The sequence below is a fragment of the Sciurus carolinensis genome, chromosome 10, assembly GCF_902686445.1.
Source record: "Sciurus carolinensis chromosome 10, mSciCar1.2, whole genome shotgun sequence".
Classification (NCBI taxonomy): Eukaryota; Metazoa; Chordata; class Mammalia; order Rodentia; family Sciuridae; genus Sciurus; species Sciurus carolinensis.
The window spans coordinates 67,174,400-67,184,019 of record NC_062222.1 but is presented as its reverse complement, the minus strand read 5'-3'; the positions used below and the strand labels follow the sequence as shown (position 1 = coordinate 67,184,019).

At 44.8% G+C, this 9,620-nt stretch overlaps 1 pseudogene; it reads left to right on the top strand.

Moving 5' to 3' along the window:
• Positions 1 to 2,034: 2,034 nt before the first annotated feature.
• Positions 2,035 to 7,667, top strand: LOC124994214 (RING-type E3 ubiquitin-protein ligase PPIL2-like; annotated as a pseudogene).
• The last annotated feature ends 1,953 nt before the right edge of the window (positions 7,668 to 9,620 follow it).

Here is a 9,620-nt window from a genome sequence, read left to right as displayed (position 1 = left end):
TCTGGTTCTAAGATTGATAATTTACTTGTGTGGAACGAGAAGGTTGTAATCTGTTTTGTAAGTTCCACCGCTGATTGTTTATCCTGTAATTGCTCCTGGGTTGGGGATATGATGTTCTTACGGTTGGAGGTAAGTTGGGACGAGGTGGGCTTTGATTTTGGCCCCTGAAACGGCCTGAAACGAGCTTGGGGTGCCAGGTTTGGCCAGAACGCTGGACCCCTAGTCCGTTTTTTGCTCTACGGATCTCAGAGAAAGGTTGCTGGGTTGTGGGTGTTCTATATCTATTTTGCAGAAAGTTTCCCTGTCGCCCTGAGGTTCTATTAGGTTGAATACGGTAGAATGGATTCCAACGGGGTGATCGGGCCCGTGAATCCACTCGAACAAGAGGGCGGGGAAGTCCCTGAGAGACCTGGAACGTTAGCTTTGGTTTCTGTTGCAATTCCCTGCAATCCTTTAGAAATTGATATACATCTGAGAGTGAGTTATAGGTGGACATGGCCGTTTGTAAAGAAAACTGCAAGGTGGAAGGGGCTCCTCTAAGAATTAGCCTTTTAAGGGTTTTATTTAAGGGATGGCGGAGAGGGTGGTCTGCGTGATCATCATAAATGCATAGTAATGTGCCTATTTTCTTAACCATTTTTAGACCTTCCTCTGGTGTTTGCCATCTCACCTTGTCCTGAAACTGCTCTAAATCTATAATAGGGAAGGCATGCCTCCATGCCATGCACATCCACGTCCATAATGAAAAGGTGCCTATTACACTTTCTTGTACTACTTGCAAGGCATCATGCAAATTAGGATTTTCTGGTGTTAAAGCCAATTGACCTAATTCTTCATTATTCAAACGGAGGGATCTTGCTCCTCCTTGATATAAGTGAACCATATAATCTGCGTCGGACATATTTCCTTGCTTATAATCTGTCCTTGCCTGAGCTAATTCTTGTCTGTTCAATTCTCTAGTTTCTATTACTTCTGTCTTATCATTCCATCCTCTGGCTGGTGTGTTAGTTTTAGTTACACTCACTGGGTCTGCAATTTTTGATAACTGGTTAACTATAGCGGGGGATCTGGCGTTTTGTATTGCTTCTTTTACTAGGTGTTTGCCTCTCATTCTATCTTGATGTATGTCATCTATTACTTTCATTAATATCCCCGGGATTTCCTTTTTATCTGCTCGAGCCAAGATAGGCTCGACGTTCTCCGGATTGCTCAACGGAATTTGAACGTCTGTGCCTTTCCTATACTTAACAAACTTCCCTTGGACTATGCGTTCGCTATTTCTCCAAGGTGATTGGGGTTTGAGACCTGCAGGATCCTCCTTAATTTTTAATCTCTTAAATGCTGAAATAAGATTTGCCATGGCCATATTTATTTATTACTTAGTGGAGTAGCTTTATTAATTTTGCCAAGGTGCGCACCTTAAGAATTCTAATTCTCCACTGAAGGATTGAGTCGTTCTGGGTACCCTTGTACAAACTGTCTAGCTCGAAGCAATATTTACTTATAAGCCAGTCCCTTATCATATTATGATATTAATGCTATAATTACTGTAATTATTATCTGAGTTGATTTGTTTGAGGCTTGAGGTAAATGAATTGGAGCAGAATTTACTGTGCACTTGGCGGTTAGGGTCGTGTGTCTCCCCTCATCCGCTACCTTTGCCAGACTCCCCTTGACGTCCGCTACCGTGGGAAGCGCGGGTGTCACGCCCCCATGCCGGTCTTAAACCAGACGTATCCGGTCGTGCCTTTCGGAGTTTCAGTCAAGGATCACTGACCAATGCCGGTCTTAAACCAGGTTCCCCCGGTCGTGCCTTTTGGAGTTTCAGAGGTACTAGAGACTGACCTCAGTTAGCCAAGTGCCTCAGTTTACATATTAAATAAACATATATATATTAATATGGGTGTAAATCAACTCAAGATAATAAATATAACTATATATGAATTATTATATATATACATATATGCTGACTGGCCTGTGGGAGATATATCCTGTTAAGGCTAAGGGATTTTCTTACCAATCCACGGTCCCGCGATGTTCGTCCAGGAATCCTGCCGACTACGCCAGCTGAAGCGAGCAGCACCGCAGCGCTTCTTTGTCTTGAAGGGCAGCTAGATTTCTCTGAGTTGCCAATCCCGTACGTCTCGTCGTCCTCTGATTGGCAACTCAGAGAAATCTAGCTGCCCTTCAAGACAAAGAAGCGCTGCGGTGCTGCTCGCTTCAGCGTCCAAGCAAACTGATACATGTTCACTAGACTATCCCTCAAAATAACCTATAGAAACCAGTCCCTTTCTTTGTTCAGTGGCTCATTTTCCACCAGGAGAGTGGGTCCACGGGCACCATTTCATACCCCTGAATAAAGAGCTGAGATGACGCGTGAGATTTGCGTCCTGCCCGGTATTTTGTGCTAACACACTCCTCCCTGCTCCCTGCTGGCCTTCAGCCTGAGCTGCTCCATGAACAAGCAGGAGAGATACAAACACACTACCCAGTTAGGGGAGAGGAAGAAGAGAGGGAAAGAAGGAAGGAGTGCAGTGGGCAGGCAGGAAGGCAGGCTGCCAAAAAGACGAGGGAAAAAAAGAAAAGAACAAGGGTGATGGACAGACATGGTGAACTTCAGTAAAGTTCACTAGTCTTTTGTCTCATTTGAACACTCACCTTCCTCATCTGTGAGACTAAAACTCATATCTAGAAGGCTTTGTCCCAGATTATGTGTGTATGTGTGTGTGTGTGTGTGTGTGTGTGTGTGTGTGTACACACTGGGGATCAAGCCCAAGGCTCACACATACTAAGCACATGTTTACCACTGAGCTACACCCCCTGGGCCCTACTTTTTCTCAACTTTGAGTGACCCTGGCAATTCTCAACTTCTTAATATACAAATGTAAGACTAAAATACCTACCTGGGAGCTTAGTATGAGCATGATGTGGTTGAAAAACACACTTTTACACAGTAAGCACCCAATTGAACATCAAGGGCCATTTCCCTTTATTCTAATGATCTGAAGATCTTCTCTGAAATCATTCCAAACTAATGGGATGATCCAATAAAGTGAAATGCTTTCTTCTCCTTCTAAGGATTCTGTTGTCCCTTTTGGCCTTTCCATCCCTTCTCTTCTCCACCCTAGAACACAAGTAAGGTGGGTCAGAGTGAGACAAGAAGCAGAAGGAACTGACCTCCTGGATGAGGCTAGGACAAATTTGGGTGCCTCTCCTTCTCCCTCTCCCGCTCCCTCCCCACCCTCTCACCCTAATTTCCTTGCTTCCTTCCTTTCTCTCTCTCTTTATTTTCAGTACTGGGGATTAAACTCAGGGCCTCATACATGCTACACAAGCACTCCAGCAATAAGCTACATCCCCAACCCTTTTTATTTTATTTTTGAAACAGTATCTCACTTAGTTACCCAGGCTGATCTCCAACTTGTGTTCCCTTGCCTCAGCCTCAGCATAGCTGGGATAGCAGGCAAGACTATGATAATCAGAACTGTGTGTGCTTTAAGTTGGTGAGTCGTATGTTATGGAAATAATATCTCAATAAAGACATTAATGGAAAGAAAAAAACTATGAGACCAAAATCATCTAGAGTATCAATTTTGCTTCACGTCCTGGGGTAAGCTGTCATTGCTTTTTTTTTTTTTTAAATGGAAAAAATTTAGTTTCCTATAGTCTTATATAACGTATAAATAAAGAGAGGGTGGCCATTCAGGTTCTATAATTTTCACTAAAACATTTCAATCCAAACTTCTTACCCCAGAAAGCAAAACACTGTAAACTTCCCCCTTGATATAATTAACCACTGCCAAAACTCTATCAAAAATGTCTGAGGTGACAGATATGTCCCCTACCCTGATCTGATCATTATACAGTCTAAACATGTATTAAATGTCACACATGAAACATCTGTATCTATCTATAGATAGAGATTTAATTATTGAGGGGCAAATAAAAATTAACTTTAAAAAACTCTCAAAAGAAGTATTTTCAGAGTAATGAACATAAAGTCCATTTGCCATCTATAAAATCTAAATTTATTCCCAGATAAGATCCCATCAAACCACAGCACATGGGGCCAGAAGGTCTTAGCATCCAAGTGGATCCTGTGATGTGTAGGGCAAGAAAAATCACACCGGCAACAATTCTCCTTAGGAAGAAGTACCCTTAGAACATGTACCATTGCAAGCGTTATGGATCGCACTGAGGGTGCTTCCATTGCCATTCCTCAGTCTCCTCTGCATCCCCTGTGACACACATGCAGACATTTGCCTCAAAAGTAAATGCCAGGGAAAGTTTCTCAGGAGAGCTGGCATGTTTTCCCCTTTATCTTCACTGAACTGTGTGATAATCATTTTCTTTTGTTCTCCTTTATTAAGTGCTGGGAGCCCTTGGGTCAGCACATATCCATTCCAATGTGCTCCTTCAAGGCAGTTTCTACTCTAGGCTATATTTTGTTTTCCATTTACTACACTTATACTCATTTCAAATACTTCATGGATGCTTAATGACAATAAACGCAGAAATGTAGGGAACATTCCTCAAGCTTATCTGACAATAGTAGCTGACACCATGGTCTAAGTAAGCCAAACAGTCTGAACAGAGAAACTGAAGCAATGGTAAAGACTCACCATGGAATGAAGGTCTTTGCAGCTGTTGAGGCTGAGTTTGAGCTGAGGGGAGGCCTCGTTCTGACATGCATCACAGAAAGCTGTGATGTGAGCTCGCCCGTGCTGCCTTGCCTCATGCTATGTGCAGGAGCTTGCCATTCCCCCAGTCCTTTGTCTCAGACCTGTTGCTGGGCAGAATTGCTTAGGCATTCTTGGTTTGCTTACACTACCTGGACCCTCGACATATAGTTCACCTATAGGCTGACTCTGTTATACCTTAACAAGCGTGTTAACCTGATTGGATAAAGTGTCTATATATGTCCTGTGCAATCCTAAATTAAATTAGATCCATGCCTTCAGAGCTCGATCTCCGATGCCTGGGTAAGCACGCTGGGTAAGGGTAGGCATCATTGTCCTCACCCTCAGCAAACCCGTCTCTGAACATCTACACAGAAATAGCTTTGCATGTGCACGTATTTCAGCATACCTTATGTAAAAGAACATATCCTGAGGGAATTCCTGCGAAACACCCAGGGCCTGAAACAAAGATGCCCAATTGGGAAGCATGGTGCACATGCCTGTAATCCCAGCTACTCAAGAAGCATTAGCAAGACATCCAAGTTCTAGGCCAATCTGGGAAACTTATGGAAATCCTGTCTCAAACTAAAATAAGCGTAGCTGATACACTTGCCTATCATATGTGAGACCCTGCTTCAATCCTCAATACTTAAAAAAAAAAAAAAAAAAGGAAAAGGAAAGAAACCAAATAAACATTTGTTTGCATGAATCTGTATATTTTTCTTAAAGAGAAATGAACTTTTACATGTCTACATATTAGGTAAGAAAGCAAGGCAAGGGTGAAGAAACTCCATGGAAGCTCGCGAGTCTGAGTTGTAGGTGGTTGCTTTTCCGTGCAAGTTGTTTCTGCTGCTGCCGCCTCTGCAATGGGGAACGACAGCACCCGGAGGACAAGATGTATGTTACCTGTGCTGAATATGCTCACTTTTATGGTGGCAAGAAGCCAGATATCCCACAAACAAATTTTCGTCATTTACCTTTTGACCACTGCAGTCTTTCTCTGCAGCCCTTTGTCTACCCAGTGTGCACCCCACAAGGTGTTGTCGTTGACTTGCTGAATATTGTTTCATGGCTTAAGAAGTATGGGACTAACCCCAGCAATGGAGAGAAACTTGTCCCTGATCAAGCTGAACTTTACCAAGAAGAGTGAAGAGAAGTATCGCTGCCCGGGCTGTTCACTGTATTCACCAATAACACCCACATTGGGCCATCAGGACTGGCATGTCTATGCCTACAAGGCAGGGGAGCAGCTAAACATCAAGGCCAAGAACTTTCGGGACCTGCTGACTGATGAACCCTTCTCGCAGCAGGACATCATCACCCTCCAGGACCTCACCAATTTGGACAAGTTGAATATCTCCAACTTCTTTCATGTTAAGGATAACATGACAATAACAGATCCAGATGAGGAGAAGGCCAAAAAGGACCCATCTTATTATTTGAAAAACACAACATCAATGTTCATAGCTGCTCAATTCACAATAGCCAGACTGTGGAACCAACCTAGATGTCCTTCAATTGATGAATGGATAAAGAAACTGTGGTATATATATACAATGGAATATTACTCATATATAAAGAATAATAAAATTATGGCATTTGCAGGCAAATGGATGAAATTGGAGAATATCATGCTAAGTGAGATAAGCCAATCTCAAAAAACCAAAGGACAAATGATCTCACTGATAAGCGGATGATGACACATAATGGGGGGTGGGAGGGGGGTAAGAACGGAGGAAGGAGGGACTGTATAGAGGGAAAAGAGGGGTGGGAGGGGTGGGGGGGAGGAAAAAATAACAGAATGAATCAAACATCATTACCCTATGTAAATGTATGATTATGCAAATGGTATGCTGTTACTCCATGTACAAACAGAAACAACATGTATCCCATTTGTTTACAATAAAAATAAATTTAAAAAAAATATTTACTGGGGGAAACCCATGCTTTCAAAATGATGCCAAACAATCTGTGGCTACCAAAATAAAAACCCAATATAAGAATAAGAAAAAAAAAGAAAGAAAGAAAGAAAGAAAAAACAAATACTGAGACCCGAGAGACACTCCAGGAGTTGTACAAGGAGTTCAAAGGAGATGAAATCTTGGCAGCCACCATGAAGGCCCCTGAGAAGAAAGTGGACCAGCTAAATGCTGCCCACTACTCCACGGGGAAGGTCAGCGCTTCCTTCACCTCCACTGCCACAGTGCCGGAGACGACACACTGCCAGTGATGAAGATGTGCTGCGCCACCAGTTTGGAAAGAAGGGCTCTGTGCAGTTGCACAGCAACAAAGGTGATCTCAATCTGAACTGCACTGCCACCTGACACCAAAAACCTGCGAAAACTTCATCAAGCTCTGCAAGAAATGCTATTATGACGGCACCATCTTTCACAGGTCCATCAGGAACTTTGTGATCCAAGGGGCAGACCCTACAGGCACAGGCACAGGGGTGAGTCGTACTGGGGAAAGCCCTTCAGAGATGAGTTCCAGCCCAGCCTCTCTCACACAGGCCGAGGCATACTCAGCATGGCCAACTCGGGGCCAAACACCAACAGGTCTCGGTGCTTTATCACATTCCGTTCCTGTGCTTACCTGGACAAGAAGCACACCATCTTTGGAAGGGTTGTTGGGGGCTTTCACACACTGACAGCCATGGAGAATGTGGAGAGTGACCCCAAAACTGACCGCCCTAAGGAGGAGGTCCACACTGATGCCACCACAGTGTTTGTAGACCCCTATGAGGAAGCAGATGCCCAGATTGCACAGGAGTGGAAGAAGACACAGCTTGAAGTGGCCCCAGAGGCCAACGTGAAGTCCAGCCAGGCTCAGACTGGGAGCCAGGGCCCCAGACATACCGCCAGGGGCTTGGCAAGTACATCAATCCAGCTACCACAAAACGAGCCTCCAAGGAAAAACCATCAACCAGTACAGCTGCCCCACATCCAAGAAAAAGCCCAGCCAAGGTTTGGGGACTTCAGTTCCTGGTAGCAGCAGGCTGGTCACTCTGGATCCTGGTAGGGATGAAGGGCTGGGGGAGGTTTGTGCCCATGTTCCTGACCTTTCTGCCTGACTTTCATGCTGTGATCCAATAAATCTCTTGCCTATTAAAAAAAAAAAAAAAGAAAGAAAGAAAGGCAACATTGCATATATATATATATATATAAACTGTTAAGTTCACAATTTAATATTTGACCTTATATTTTTCTAGATTGCAGAATTATTGGAAATTTTTGGTATTATTTTAAATATTTATTATAACACAATGTTTAATTTTTACAGTTAATTATGAAAACTCAACTATTCACAGAAAGGTTATGAAAGCACCTACAGGATGCCATCACATCCCTCTCTTCTCCCCTCCCCTCCTCTGTCTCCTCTTCCCCTTCCTCCTCCTTCTTCAGAAGGGGTCTCTCGCCATGTTGTGCAGGCTGACCTCCCTATCCTGGGTTCAAGTGATCCTCCCTTCTCAGCCTCCCGAGTAGCCGGGACTACAGGTGCGTCCCCATGCGCCCAGTTTTGTCCAGAGCTGGGAAATCCTGGACCCCTGCCCAGCTCCCCTGGCTTCTTTCCAGGGCCCCACCAGCCCGCGCCTTCTTACCTCAGTGGGGGGTGCGGGACTCACCCTCCCTCCTGCGCTCTGGGGACAGGTTCGCGGGGATCCAGGACATCAGCCGCCCCGAGGCAGATCTTCAGGCGACAGGGAAGACCCCTCCGCTCCCACTGCCCTGGGGCTGGGAACTCACCACCAGTGGAGCCTGGGACGTTGCAGACCACCCGGCTCAAGGCTGCGGGCAGCAAGTGGGGAGGCCAGGAGGCAGCGTGGACGTGGCTTCGCGGTGCAGGATTGGGGTTGCGGGTCCAGGACGCCGGCTACCGCCCAGTCCTCGAGATTGGGGTCCCCGGGTCAGCGAAGGGGCAGAAGGCGAAAGGCGTGGCGCTGCCGTCTTGCCCAGGATGACCACGGTGGGCACCTCCGCTCTCTCAAGGAGCCAGGACACCCGGAAGACCATACTGGAGCACACAGGATGAACCAAAAACTCCCTCCTTTTTTACAAATAGAGAAAATAAACAGAAAATGGATCTGTGATTAACACAAAGGACAGCAAGATGTGTGTGCGTGGGTAGGTCAGTGGTGGAGTGTTTAGAGCCTGTATGCTGGGGCAGAGCCACCTTGGTTCATAGAATTCACTTTACACTGCAAAGTACTGCTTTTATTGAAGGTTCACTTTGTATTATACATACCAAAAAAAGTACAGAAAATCTAACTGGACAGCTTGATGTACAAAGTGAACTCACCTGTTCATCCACCACCCAGATTTGTTTTCAGTGTATAACAATTCCCCAAGGTTCCCTCAAGCTCACCCTAGTCACTATCCATTCTGAAGATTACAAGCATCAGTATGCTGACTCATACCATTAGTTTTTAATTGCTTTTATTTTTTTATTCTTATTGTCGTTGGCAGTGCTGGGGATAGAACCCAGGACCTCCACCTTGCACATTCTCTATCATGAGTGGTACCACAGCCTATGAGGACCTTAATAACTTTGTTTCATGAACTCTTCTCTTAATCCTGCAGTCTCTCCTCTACACTTTAAGTCCCTCACTGAGGTTACTGGGGAGATTCTCTCTCTCTCTCTCTCTCTCTCTCTCTCTCTCTCTCTCGCTTTTTTTTTTTTTTTTAAGAAAGCCCTAGAGTATTTTTTTAACTTTATTTTATTTATTTTCCTGTGGTGCTAAGGCTTGAACCCAGTGCCTCACATGTGCTAGACACTCAGCAAGCACTCTACCACTGAGCCGCAACTCCAGCCCGCTGGGGATCTCTTCATTGATACATTCTGTGGGCTCATTTTGGCCTTTCTGGTGTTTGACACAGTATGGCATTTGACACAGTAGAAATCTCCTTTTTTGGCTTCTGTAACTCCCTTTCTTCCTGTGTTCTT